Source organism: Toxotes jaculatrix, chromosome 16, assembly GCF_017976425.1.
Source record: "Toxotes jaculatrix isolate fToxJac2 chromosome 16, fToxJac2.pri, whole genome shotgun sequence".
Lineage (NCBI taxonomy): Eukaryota > Metazoa > Chordata > Actinopteri > Toxotidae > Toxotes > Toxotes jaculatrix.
In genome coordinates this window covers 23529569-23543350 of record NC_054409.1, presented here as the reverse complement: position 1 = coordinate 23543350, position 13782 = coordinate 23529569, and positions in this window count along the sequence as shown.

The following is a 13782-nucleotide window of genomic DNA, read 5'->3' as shown; positions in this document are numbered from 1 at the left end:
CGTACGGTGGCTCCCCCGTCTCCTCCTCACACATTCATTTGCTTTACTGGCAGCTCTGGCAGCAATCACTGGAATGACCTGGCCTAATGTAGCGAGGAGATCAGTAGACCACGGTGAAAACCATCCTGCACACACACACACACACACACACACACACACACACACTCCCTCCCTCACACACATGCGCACAGAGGCAGAAACATCTGCGACAGACTAAACAAAGGACCAGAGAGCCGAGTGTCAAAAGTGGATCATCAGCACACTGAGCCAATACCCGCGTGTTTGCTCACAGCTGAGCAGCCATCTCTAAATGTTAGCTGTGCGCCCGTCCTGTTATTCTGTCTCTCTCAGTGTGGTGTATCGTATACATATATACATGTGGCCTGTTCATACATACTCACCACCCTCAGAAGCAGCTTTGATTTGATGGTAGCTGACTGATGCTGTGAAAGGAGCCCGGGGGCAGTGTTCTTGTAAGCATTAAAATGCGTGTTTCATCACGACAGCACTCTCCCAAATGAATATTGCAGGCAGAAGGTGAGAAGGCAGCGGGATCTGGTGTTAGAAACAGTAGACATGGCATGAGGAGGGGAAAGGGTTGGTTCATGTGGCGTTCTGTAAAGTGGCCCTGGAAGTCAACACACTGCAAAATAAACAAAACAAAAAAAAGAAGCTAACATGAGGAGTCCATCAAATTTCTGCCATAATGTTTGAATCGTGAAAAACCAGGACAGCTGCGTAGAACTGGTGATACCAGAGTGTGGTAGCAGTTGTGTATTTGTTTGTGTTTTGTGTGTCTGCGGCACCTGTTTGTGTTTGGTTGTGTTTCCTCTGCAGTGTGTATTTTATGTAGCTCTTGCTCATGTGATGCTGCAACAGATCAAAATAACATCAAATCAGGAGTAAAGGTAAAAAAACAGGTAATGTTAGCGAACTAAAAGCACCGTGTGAGGCGTTGTTATTTCACCGCACAGTACGACCTTTTGTGAAGCTTTGCTATATTGAATTAGGGGATCAAGAGTTCTTTACACAATTCATATCCATTGACATTTTGTGGGCTCACGGGTTGCACATTGTGCCCCTGCGGAGAAAGCAATCGATGGCCTCAGCATTTCTCTGTGGGCCGACACGATCGCGCAGCGCGGGGGGAGAGTGTGTGCGGCCACGTCCTGTTCCCGTGCCGCCCATGGGAGAGCTGTGCACACAACTCTGCGGATTCACACAAGGTGAAAAGGTGGTCAAGATGCTGCTTACTCATCTATTCTGCTCACGTTTGAACCGAGGAGGCAGACAGACGAGGCGGGGAGGTGGGTACCTCCTTCACAGCTGAACCCCCCCAAATGTCACGGAGGGGGCAGCGCGTTATTGCCATGGAAACCCAGCCTCAGTAATATTTGATTTTGATCAGCAGCGAGGCTCTGATGGGATCCCTCTCGCCTGCTCTCTGCTCTCCAGGTGATTGGATTTTCAAAGTTCGGAAGCAACCTGGAACAGATTGTAGTCACTGAGCTCTTGTGGCCGCTGGGATTAGTTTTAACTCTGGTGATAATTGGGCTGGGGAAAAGAGGACTCCATCTTCATGATTTCTCCTCCCCTTTCCATATGGAGTTCTTCTCAGTCTATTAGTTTGTCCCAAGCATCTCTCCATGCTGAAATACCAGCTCCCAGCACGAGGAACCGGCTCCCGGCGCACAGAAATACTGTGCGTGCTGCTAAATTACATCATTTCTAATAGACCGAAATACACAAAACAACACACCTGAATCATGAACAACATCAAGATTACTGTATCTAATACTGCACAGGCCCTGCTGCCTGCAATATGAACCCTTCTGTCTAGACACCCATTACCCGCCTGCACCTAAAACAGTGGAATCAATACCATCGCAGGGAGTTATAATGGCCCAATTACTGTTTGTAGGTTTGTCAATGCCACGTCTCTGAGGACCCCTGCAAAAGGCCACACGAACCCACTGTGTGCAGGAGTAATGCCATACATTTGTAATAGTGTGGGCATGTGTGTGTGTGTTGGATTGTATTTCCTAACCGGCACTGCCGTGACATTTAAGAGAAAAAGGTGACTGAGCTGCTGTGTGTTCAGGCTTGTTTATATCGTGACTCTGTGCGAGAAACAACAGCACGAGCTGCTCGGTGCACACGCCGCGCTCCATTGTAATGTAAGATCTATAGAATAAATAAACAGAAAGTCCAGAGTTAGCACGTCATCATCAGAAAATTATCAGTCAGTCAGATCTGTTATTATTGTGACTTAATGCTTCATAATGTTCTTTGAATGTGTGTAAAGCTGCTCCAACTAATGAAAATGAGAAGAAAGGATTGTGCACAGTTTGTTTCGATGCTGAGGTTCTGTGTTTTATTTTTATTTTATTTGCCTCATGATATTTTTTTGTTTTATTTGTAACGTTTTCATCTATATTGATTGTCTGAGATCAGTATAATCATTTGGTGAGCTGGTGAACCGGTGAGTCGACTTTGTGGAATGTGAAGCATTGTTTTGGTTTTTACGGCCCATAGCTACTGTTTTAGTTTAGTCTCTTTCATCATCCTCGTTTCAAATAGCAGCAGGCAGCTTCTTCCCTCCGTCCACTGCCCGCTCAGCATCAAACAGCAGACAGACTCAGTCAGAGAGCAGCTGGTGAACATAGTGGAGCATTTAGCAGCTAAAGAGCCAGATATTTCCCTCAGGAGGTGGTGGAGACAAAGATGGAGCTAAAACAGAGCGAATATTGTACTTAAATTTGTCAGGTGGCCGAGAGCACGACCCTAAACGAATGCTAACATTGCTCTGTGTCTGCTGGATGTGTCATTCAGCAACTGTTTACGAAGTTATACGGTGACATTATGTCAATATATTGTTTACAGTTTGTTCCACTGTTCCCAAATGGTCGGAAAAATCAGTTTATTGCAGCTTTCAGGGGTCGAAGGAAAAAGGGAGTTGTACAAACATTTCACACGATATAAATTTATCTGCTGCCACATCAGCATTAACGTGAATGCTGAAGAAAATAGAACTCTTTTCAATCCGTTCACATAGATAATAGTTGAAGACTTTCCTTTGGTTTGAGAACCAGTGACTGACAGATACATTAATACATAAAGAGGAAATTGGTGACAAGAAAAAATAAAGGTGTAATTTAAAGTAAAATTGAAAGATCCAGTCACATTATTTAAGTTCAGTATAGTTTAGTAGTTGTTTTTATATATTTGAGTCTCATTTTCTCAGCTTTAACATGTTTTACTTGTTGTTTATAGTTGTTTTTGGTGGTTAAAGTTAAACTGTTGAAGCTTGACTGTCACATTTTTGACGAGATATTTTTCAGTGGTGAAATATCAAACTTACTACACATAAATGTTGCTTCTAAAAACCAGATTTTAAGGGACTTTTCTCAGAAATTTGTGTTTAAAATCCAGCGAACATTGGCCGATATCCTGTCGTCTGATTTTTATTTAAAACTCTGAATCTCTGCCTTGAAATTAACCTGAAATTAACTTGACTTTACTTATCGATATAACATGCACACACACTCAGACACACACACACATTACAGGTGCTCTGTATTAGTAGGAACACATGCTGCTGAGGAATTCAGCATCAGTCAGAGTCACGGTTTTCATTCCTTGTTGTTATTGTTCTGTAACGTAGCAGAGTCTCTGGAGGTCAGTGTGAATGTCACTGTAATGGTCGCTCTAATAATATATGAATGAGAGTCATTTGATTTTTGTACAGTGTCATTAATTAACGCGTGCGTGTCTGTGTGTTTTGCTTTCTTTGTGTTAGCACTTTCCCACCCTCCATCCCTCATCAGAGCCTCCACCTCCGCCTCCACCTGCCTGTGAAGAATGGCTTCACATCAGAGACATAAATCACCAGCCACAGAACAGGTACCACCTCCAAACAAGGGTGTCGGCGTGGTTTCAGAGGGTGGTGGTGGTGGTGGGGTTCTGCACTTCCTTCATGCAAGTTTTCATTAGTAGAGATCAGGGGAGTTTTACAACCCTGAGTTTTGCCTGCAGGTACAGCCTCCACCAATCAGAGGGTAGAGCGGCTTCCTGCAGCCCGTGAAACCTGCGTCCCAGCTTCGCCGTCCAAAGAGTCTGGTAAGAGAAAATTTTCGTGACTGAAACAGACTGAAGCTTTTGGTGGTCTCTAAACTTCTCATTTGGTTTCATTTAAATACCTGTTCAAGGCCCAAAGAGATAGAATTATTCAAAATTTAGCTAAAAACAAATTAGAAAAAAAGTCCAAAATATGAAGACAAATTAATCTTTCAGTCTTTTTTTTTTTTTCATCTGTCCTTCCCCATTAATCATCTCATGACCCCTCAGATCTGTCTTGTGACCCTTTGGAAGACCCAGAGAAAGGTGTACAGTAACTCAAGGTGAAATGGATGTAAAGGGACAGAACAGGCTTCAGTTGTAATTATCATTCCCTCAGAGTTCACGCTCAGGTATCTCACCTGTATTTGAGTGACAGCAAGGTTACACTGATGTAAAAGATCTGACCCAAGTCGCCCTCCCCACCCCGCTGTCCTCTCTCTGGAGGTCTTTGTCGCTCTGAGGGAGGGGAGCTGAATAGACAGCCTGTAGGAGGCTCCTTTTTAGGACCATTAGTCAAAGGTGGGGACACTATCGAGGCTTTGATTACAATGGTGTGGACTATTCCCCCAGGGTCCTTCTCTTCTTCATTCATATTCTGCTCTTTAAACATCCCATTCATCAATTACCGCCACCGCTGCAGCCACATGGTCACTATTGTCCGTGTGCATTTACACACAGTGGGGTGCACGCACATTATGCAGAGTACACATTAACATCCCCAAACATGTACGCTCCATTATCACAGACACGCACAGATGCACACATGTATGTACAAACACACAAATGGCAGGTTTAATGATTTGCTGAATGTAGTGGCGTGGCGTCCCTCGTTTGTATCGTTTGGTGTTTTTTTGATGCCTCGGTTTGGGGAACGGAGAGAGACAGGAAATGTGGAGAAAGAGGGTAGAGGAATGACATGAATGTCTGTCCGGCCAGCCGGGAATCGAACCGGCTTCTTGCTGCTCACGTCGTTTGTGCCCATGTTGTGTGCGTTTGGCCTTTTTAACCCTTGTTAGCCACACTGGCAGCTCTGGCGATGGCGGCACTGGCGATGGCGGCGTCGGTCTGCCGGACTGAAATATCTGAACAGCAAAAGTCTGCAAAAGATGCTCATGGCCCCAAGAGGATGATTCCTCATCCCTCATCAGGGTAGCGGCAGCTGGCTAATGCCTTTGATTTGTATGTGTTTAATTTGTGGCGGGGACGATACACATGATGCTCATCATGGTCACCAACCTCCTAAACCATGAAACTCACCTGCTACAGAAACGAGTGGACATAAACAAAGCCGAGAGCAGAAAGCAGCGCAGCGCGATGCAGAGCTGGGCCTCACAAAGAGACCTGCCCCCTCGGAGGCAGGCGGCTTCACAGTCCATTTGTCAGTTTACAGATCACTAGCTCCTCTAAAAGACACTGAGGGCCACAGTCCAAAATCTGGCACAGCGAGACACAGGGCTGGGATGCAGGAAGTGGGGATGTGTGCACTGGAAGGGGCCAGAATTATTAAATTATTATATGTTAGAAAAGTGTGGGGGTTTGCATGTGACAGGGTAATCAGGTGTTTGACGCTGTGGGGAGGTGTGACTCCGAGAAGGAGCGGGTTTCTGCCTTAAACCGTGTCAGTCTGATTTTAAAGACCTTTGTTAGCCTCCGTGAGCCGCGTGTCGTAGCCTTTACTGCAGATTGTAGAATAAGCTGCAATTTATAGTAGTTAAAGTTAGCGACACCTTTACCTGCTGCACCGTTAAGGTGATGTGTACATTAACCACTTTATAGTTTTATTACTTTCATGTTTCTGTCGTATTTGTTTGTATAAACAGTGAAAATATTCTTCAGAACCTTGAACTTGTTTGATATATTTTGAGTGATTATCACTAAATATTAGTGAATGTTTAAGGTGCCATGTTAATGCATAACAAGTCTGCAAAAAATAACCATGATGCACCTGGATCTGGAGCTTTTTAAAAAACTTATCACACGGATGGCACATCCATGCTCCCATCCACCACATTTTCCTTTCATGTCAGTGCTGCAGCCCTCAGGTTCACGTCGAGCGTCCGATTTGAGAGGCTCTGAGGGGATTGGAATCACTCAGGAGGCGCAGTTTCATCTTTTCTCTTCCTCCTGTCACCTTTGTCTTCTGCCTCGGTCCTCCACATCTGACAAGATGACACCAAAGCCTTGTTTCCTCCCTGCTCCTCACGCTCCCGACGACACTCAGTCATTCAGGTAGAGAAACATGCAGCGAGTGACGCTTCACTCCTGATGAGCACAGTGAGCCAGTACATGCATGATAGCTCGTCCTGCGGCGGAGGTGGGGCTTGGTAGAGATAGAAAGATCAGGATGGTTAGTCACATGAGGAAGAAGTGATGGTATCCAGCTGAGCACTGGGCAGTTCTTTCCTTTGGTCTCAGAACAGCTTCAGTTCGATGGTTCCAGCAGATTCTCCGGATCATTTCTGCGGATCTGTCTGCTGCACATTCAAGCTGCCAGTCTCCCGCTCTGCCACATCCCAAAGGTTTTCTGTTGGATCCAGATCTGGAGACTGGGGGAGGCCACTCAGGTTCACTGAACTCACTGTCACGTTCATGAAACCAGACATGGGGCACTGTCCTGCTGCAAGTCGCCGTTAGAGGACGGTGAACTGTGGCCGTAAAGGGATGAACACGGTCAGCAGCGATGCTCAGAGCAGCAGCAGCAGCAGCAGCAAAGGTCAGACTGCACCGCTGACTGTAAATGGACTGGACTGTTAAAAACATGCAGACAAGCTTGTCCTGCTGTGCACTTAGCAGATAATCACATGGTCAAACATTAACACCAGCCTTTAAAGCCTGAGATCGCAGGAATAGTCTGGTAAAGCACATTAATTAACTGCCCCCACACATTAATACAGTATAAATGTAACAGATACCCTGAGGTGAATTTCCTCTGCTTTAACAAAGGCGTATAAATTAACTTTAATGTATTAATTCCATTTTATTTTTTCTTTATCGTAAATCTCACGGGGGGGATGATGTTACACGTTTACATCGGGAGGCGAGGAATTACTGCAGCGAGGTCGAGCGTTATCGAGAGGGGCAGTTCAGATGTTGAATTCAGGCTGATTCTTTTCAGGTGGTAACGGCTCTGAGTGAAACGATCTCTTTATTCTATTAAAAGCTGAGTTCGCGCGCTTGTTAGATAAGTGAATAAATGGCCTCTCAGGCGTAAGCTCCGCAGGTATTAATTAGTATTTAATCACCAACACTGGTCATAAACATCAGTGAAGGGCAGACGTCGTGATACTTCAGCAAAGGACAGAACCAGAATTACCTGATTACACTAACTCACTAACTAACTAACCAACCCACTAACTCACCACAACAAACCAGTCAGACACGAAGAAGAGCTTGTCTAGTCAAACTGAATGTGCTGGTCTGTGTGTTTCACTGCGCTGGTTTCCAACCAGTAGCAGCTAATGGTAACTACTTGGCATCTCCAGATGTTTGACATTTGCATCTCTCTGTAGTTGGTTTGTGTCTCCTCCTGGTCATTTTGTCTCTGAGGACATTTTGCATCCCTGTAGTTGTTTTGCGTCTCTGTGTGGTTTGTTCTCTTTGTGGCCGACTGCAGACATTTTGTGTCTGTTTGTGGTTGTTTTGTGTTTCTATGAGGACATTTTGCGTGTTTGTAGATGGTTTGTGCCCATTTGTGGTGGTTTTGCGTCTTTTTGCTGTTGTTTTGTCTCATTTTGTTTGCTTTGTGTCTCTTCCTTGGATATTTTATACATGAAGACCAAACCAAACCCGTTGGCCCGTTCAGTAATCCATCCATGCACTAATGTGCATATCCGTGAATCATTTAATACGTTTGGTAACATACTGTGATGTAACTGTGAGCAGTTAACAGCTTTTTTTAGTTTTTATTGAAACTTAAACAGTTCAGGTCCCATAAAAAACCTTAAAAGTCGTTTTCAGGGATTAACAAACTGGTTCAAAGCCTCCAATGAGGCATTGAAAGTTAAAGCAGACTGTCCCTACAGGTGTCCAAACTTTCTCTGAGCACTTACAAACCCTCCGTCTGTAAAAAGGCAGAGTTGGAACAGACTGTACTGGTTAAAGTAAAGCGTTACCGTGGATCAGATTACAATAACTTGGCCACACTCAGGTGTTAACGAGGCATTTCCTCTGCCACATTATCGTTCAGAGTTTTTTCTAGTACCACTCACATTTGAAAAGGTTCCCAGTGAAGAGATGATACTTAATACTGGGTCCAAAGAGCCTCAGTATCAGCAGCACTTGTTAATGCCAATCAACAGGCAGAGAGGACCTCTCTGTTGCTAAGAGACCGGTGAGGATATTTTCCTCAGCCCAGTGAGACTCTGGCTGATAAGTCATTACAGGCCTCTGGGGTAACTGACCATCGGTGTAATTACTCCAGTTTTGTTTTGAGAGCGGCATTTTTATTTATTTATTTATTTTTTGAATGAAGCAACTTTTATAAATGGATCAAATGTTGGATTTTTCACGCTGATCAAAAGTGCAGCCAGTATTTTTAAAGCAGCGTCACAGCACAGAGACACAGTACGAAATAAAACTCGTCTGTGCTGCGTGAAACATCAAAGAACCGAAGAAACCGAATCAATTCATCTCCGTACATCAGGAGAAAAGATCTGAACCTAATTCCATGCGGATTGAAATGTAAATGACCAAAATAATTAGATGAATTGTGTCGGAGTTTCACCGTTTTCTCCCTGGCTGTGCTTCAGTAAGGAGGACTTTTGTTGTGAAGAGGTGGCCTTTCAGGAAATACCTAATTGCTATTGGCTGTTTCGTTGACCGTGACATTTATGAAAACTTAATGGACAGCAATCGCTTCTGCTTGTGACATTTTGGAATCCGCTTTAAAGCTGTGAATATGAAGGTTTTCGACTTTACAGGCCACGGGACCCAAAATGAAAACGACAGCAGCTCCCACACCGAGTCTCGTTGGCGCAGATGAAAGAGCGATGAGAGGAAAGAGGCTGACGGTGTTTTCATCCTGTAAGAAAAGGTCAGAAATTCGATGCATCTCGATAGAGACAGGAGGTCTGAAACACAACCTTCTCACAGGTTGTTGAACTCTGCAGATAATTGAAATGACGAAGTAATGAGCTGATGTTCCTGCTCCAGATTTATCAGAATTGAATGGCTTTGGAAACCAGGACAGTTCTCAGCAAAATTAAAATTTTCATTTGTACAAAAAATGGAGAAATTGGTCTAAAAATGTCTGATCCCTTTGAATGATGGCCAGTTCATGGCTTCAGTATCGTCCATGAACAGATAATGGTTCGCAGGTAAAGGTATGTTTATGTAAGAGCACTGTATTTACAGTGCTGTGTAGGCCGTACGCAGGCTGATGTCTCAGAACCTGGGAGTTCCTTTGCTTCGCCCTCTAATCACCAAATTAATGCAATTTATTTAATGCTTAATTAATGTGATTCAAATTAATGCAAATGAATGTGCGTTTTCCCGACCACTACCGTTACGCTGTGTGCTGAGCGGGTTTGTCGAGATAAACAGTTGGTGGCAGTAATTCTTCAGTCGGGTGCCGTTTACGAGACGAGCTCCACTTAGACTCCACTTAAACCTCAAACGGTGAAGAACGACGCGGAAAACGTGACGGAAACATCACATTTCTGTTTGTTTACGTTTGTCACTCGCACACGTTTGCTGGTGTGTTCAGTCCTTTCAGAGACACAGTGTCTCTCTCTTCCAGGGACACAATGTCTCTCCAAACTCAAACTGAACAAAGCTGAAGTCTCTACACGTGTGTCTTCACGTTGTCTTGTGCCGGACACCCTATATAATTTGACAGTCATGGTGCATTAGGCTCTGACATGGATTAGAATCAGAGAGAAAACTGATGCTAACACACGTGGTTTAAATGACTGTGCAGCTCATAAAGAAGCTGAACGACGGGGAGTTTACCTTCAGGTAACACTGTTGATAACTAATTTATCTAAACACCAAAAAAAAACCACTGTTGAAAGTTTAAACTCAGCTGTTGAGTTGTTCCACTTTGCATCCCTCTGTGCTGTAAAGCCACTGAGGGCTGTAATCTGACAGCAGATCAGTAGTTAGGGGCTACTTGTGTTGCGGGGGCAGGTGGGCCGTTCTGCCCGCAGTCACTCCGCTGTGCCTTCATTTGCATACTGGATCAGATTATCATTACATTATATATTCCAAGGACAGGCCTGAGCGTGATGGATGATTGGTGCAGTGTAGTAATCTTCACCACGGCGCTTTGTCCTCGTATTTCTGCCTCCAAACTGAGCAGCAGTGATCTACTGCTCTGCTGATCCAGGGTCAGACGCTCAGTTTACCGCTCCGTCCAGGGATACCTGCAGTCAGTTTTTACAGTCTGTATTACTGCATCATACTGTACGTTTGTGGATCTGTAACCTTCCTCACATTAATGCACAGAAATGTTGTATTTCTAACGTCGTCGTTCCATCGTTAGACGTTTGACAGGAGCTCCTCTAATTATTCTCATCATTTCCATCATCTCTTAATATTCACACAGTAGCAGCAGTGAATGGAGATGTGCAGCCATTTGTATTTTCCTTTGCTGATTTCCTCTAAAATTGGGATGAAATTACACCTACATTTGGACGGAGTCGTTTTTTGAAAGCGGTCCTCAAACAGGAGAAAATGGTGCATTTATTGGGGACTATTTTCAGCGGTGGATTAATCCACATTAGGTGCTCCAGTGAGCAGTGTGTGTGTGTGAGATTAAAATAGAGTTAAACTACAGTGTGTGTGTTCTTGGTAATGAGGGAACATGTCAAACAGTGCAGCGGTGTAGGTCTCTGCGGGTCGCACTCGTTAGCAGGAACAATTTATTGTTGGAGTTTGTTAAGAAAAATATAGAATTCTGTGATGAGACTTTAATGTTTGAGGTTAACAGACTTCCTGTTTTGTTGACAGGTTAGTGAGGGTCTCTCTCTAATGTCCCACGTACGCCGTCTTATCTCGCGGTCAGTTGAGCCTTTTGAAACTCTGAGTTCCGACATCGTGAGACAAACCTTTCTCGTGGCAGCAGGCGCGGGATAACAGGCCGGTCCACACAGAATCTGTGTGATTAAGGGTGATAAGATTTATCTGTGGTGCCAGTTACACAGATGGGGTTACAGAAATAAGCTGCCGCCTGGTGACAGGATACGCTCTGACTGACGTTTTGGTGTGCGTGGTCCACAAAAGCCTCAAGTAGCAATGATGGCATCCAGGGCTCAGTGTGCAGATACAACATGATATGAATGTGCCTGTGTGGAGGTGTGTGAGCGACAGATCGAGGAGTTGTTGGCAGCCATTTTAAGATGAATCTGTGTGGATGTGAGGCTTTTCTGAGTTACTGGTTTTACACTGGTTTTACTGGTAGAGTCAGCAGGTCGAGAAATATTCACAAACCCAGACGAGTTTGTCGTTGACCTCGGAAACAGTAGTTTGACAAACGACTGAAGTAAGTTCCACTTACTGGAAATTTTCCCAGACTTTCTGTTGTGTCCTTCATCAGTGGACAGAGATTTTTTTTTGTTAACATTGTTAATGGTTTATTATAAAGTGACGTAAGTACACAACTTAGGTCACATGATAAGAGGATGAAAGCTGTGGACAGTTTCCAGTAAACGGACCTTGTGCTAAGAATTTCTTGTGAAATTAAATAATAATACTAAGTTTAGGATAATTAAACATGTATGTAAACATGAGACTAACGTTTGGCATCTCAGAATGATTCAGTAATAAATCTGGTTACTGACTGAACGTCTTAGTGAAAGTGGAATCTGTATAAACTCTGAACAGCAGCCAGAAGAATGAACGATGTGTAGAAACAGTCTCAGAGTGAAAGCAGTGGTGTAGTCGATGGTGTAGTGGGAGCTTCTGCAGGCCCCAGGACCTGACGTCCATTCAGTCTCTGCTCGGCCTGAGTTTGGACATTTCCATCATTCAATGGTCCTTTTGTTTTCTCAAGAAAACTTCCTTTTTTTAAGAGCTTCCTGTCCGTACGGGTCCCTGCTCGCTGTTGACAAGAGACAGGAAGTAGATAAGGAAAGCTTAAAATTCCCAAATTATCTTTGCAGGAAGTAAAATGAGCACTAAGAGAAATTATGACTTCCTCCTCGAGGCCACTGATCCGTGCGACTGTTCACACAAAATTCAACATTAAGACCTTCGGATACATGTTTTTGCTTTTGTTCAAATATATAAAATAATTGATAACAGCTGGTACTGATGTAACAGTTTGATGAGACAGACCCCTAACAAGCTGTTTAATGAGGATTTCTACAAAATCTAATGGTGAAAATATTGAAATTAACTCAAGAAGCAGAATCTCTGAGTCCTGACAAGTGACACGATATAGAAATGGATGGAAGTAAATTGCAGTCCCAGACCACATGGGACCAGAATAACTGGATTCACTGATAAAGTTTGTTAAGAAACTTTCCTCATTTAATCAGTAGAGTGGAGAGAAACAGCCGAGGGAGCTGAAGCTGAACGACCAGAGCCAACTGAGATCCCAATAATCCATCGGCTTCTGTGGAGTCTCCGTCTTCACACGTAAATAAATAAAAACTCCTGCAGTCATTCTCTCATACACGTCAGTTTATTTGCTTCTTCTTTTTTTTTTTTTGATCCTGATCCATTTGAATCAGAAGCCATGAAGGTTTTAGTGAGATGGAAACGATGAGCAGGTTTCCGTGTGCACAGGTGTTCAGGTCTGACCGGGATCAGTAGCAGTAGGAGCAGCGTTTTGTTGTTGTTTTTATTGTTGTTGTTGTTGTTGTTATTGTCCTTTTACACCCCACTCTCCTGGTGTCCCCTGTTTGAATGGACGTGAGCAGTGTGACCTTTGTGTCCTATGATATTTCCTGGTGTCCTTTATTTTGTCTGTAGCTCGTTGATCTGATTTCAGAATCCAGTCTTCATCCATCAGCAGCATTTAACTGTGTGGACTCACACACTTCGGCAGCATAGAGACATCCCAGTATAATCACAGAAAAACCAGTACCTGAGTCACATTATGATGCACAAACCAGCTCCTCTAACCAGCGCGTGATCATAGTTATGTTGTAAACTCTTGTTCCTGAGCGGCTGCTTCGTATTTCTCCTGATTTCTCTCGTGTAGCTTCATATCAGACTTTCAGATGATTAGTTAATGACATTCAGTTCTAATCAATCTACATTAATAATGAACTGTTACATTTCGGCACCGTTAGTTTTAATTGATTTAACTGAGCCATGTATATTTTCTCTTACACTGAAGTTAATTAAAATTAAAAAGCAAATGTCTTATCTCTGACCCTTAGACGGAATAATTTTATTTTACTTTCCTATAAATCTGTAATTAATATGTATAATTCATATAACGAAGTTTTACTTTACGTTTCTTTAAAAGTGGTTCAGACGATAGAAACAGTTGTAAAATTTCTTCAGAAATGACTTTTCAGACTTTAAGTGATCGATATTTCGAAACTCACTTTATCTTATGATAATAAATTGTAATAATAAATCAAAGGTGAAAATTCTCCGACAGATTAAAGGAAAATACAAACCGTAGGACGGACTGGAGCTCAGATAATAAAGAGAGCAGACGACATCCTGCTGTCAAAAAACTAATTTAATCAAAACAAAATGTTGATTCAT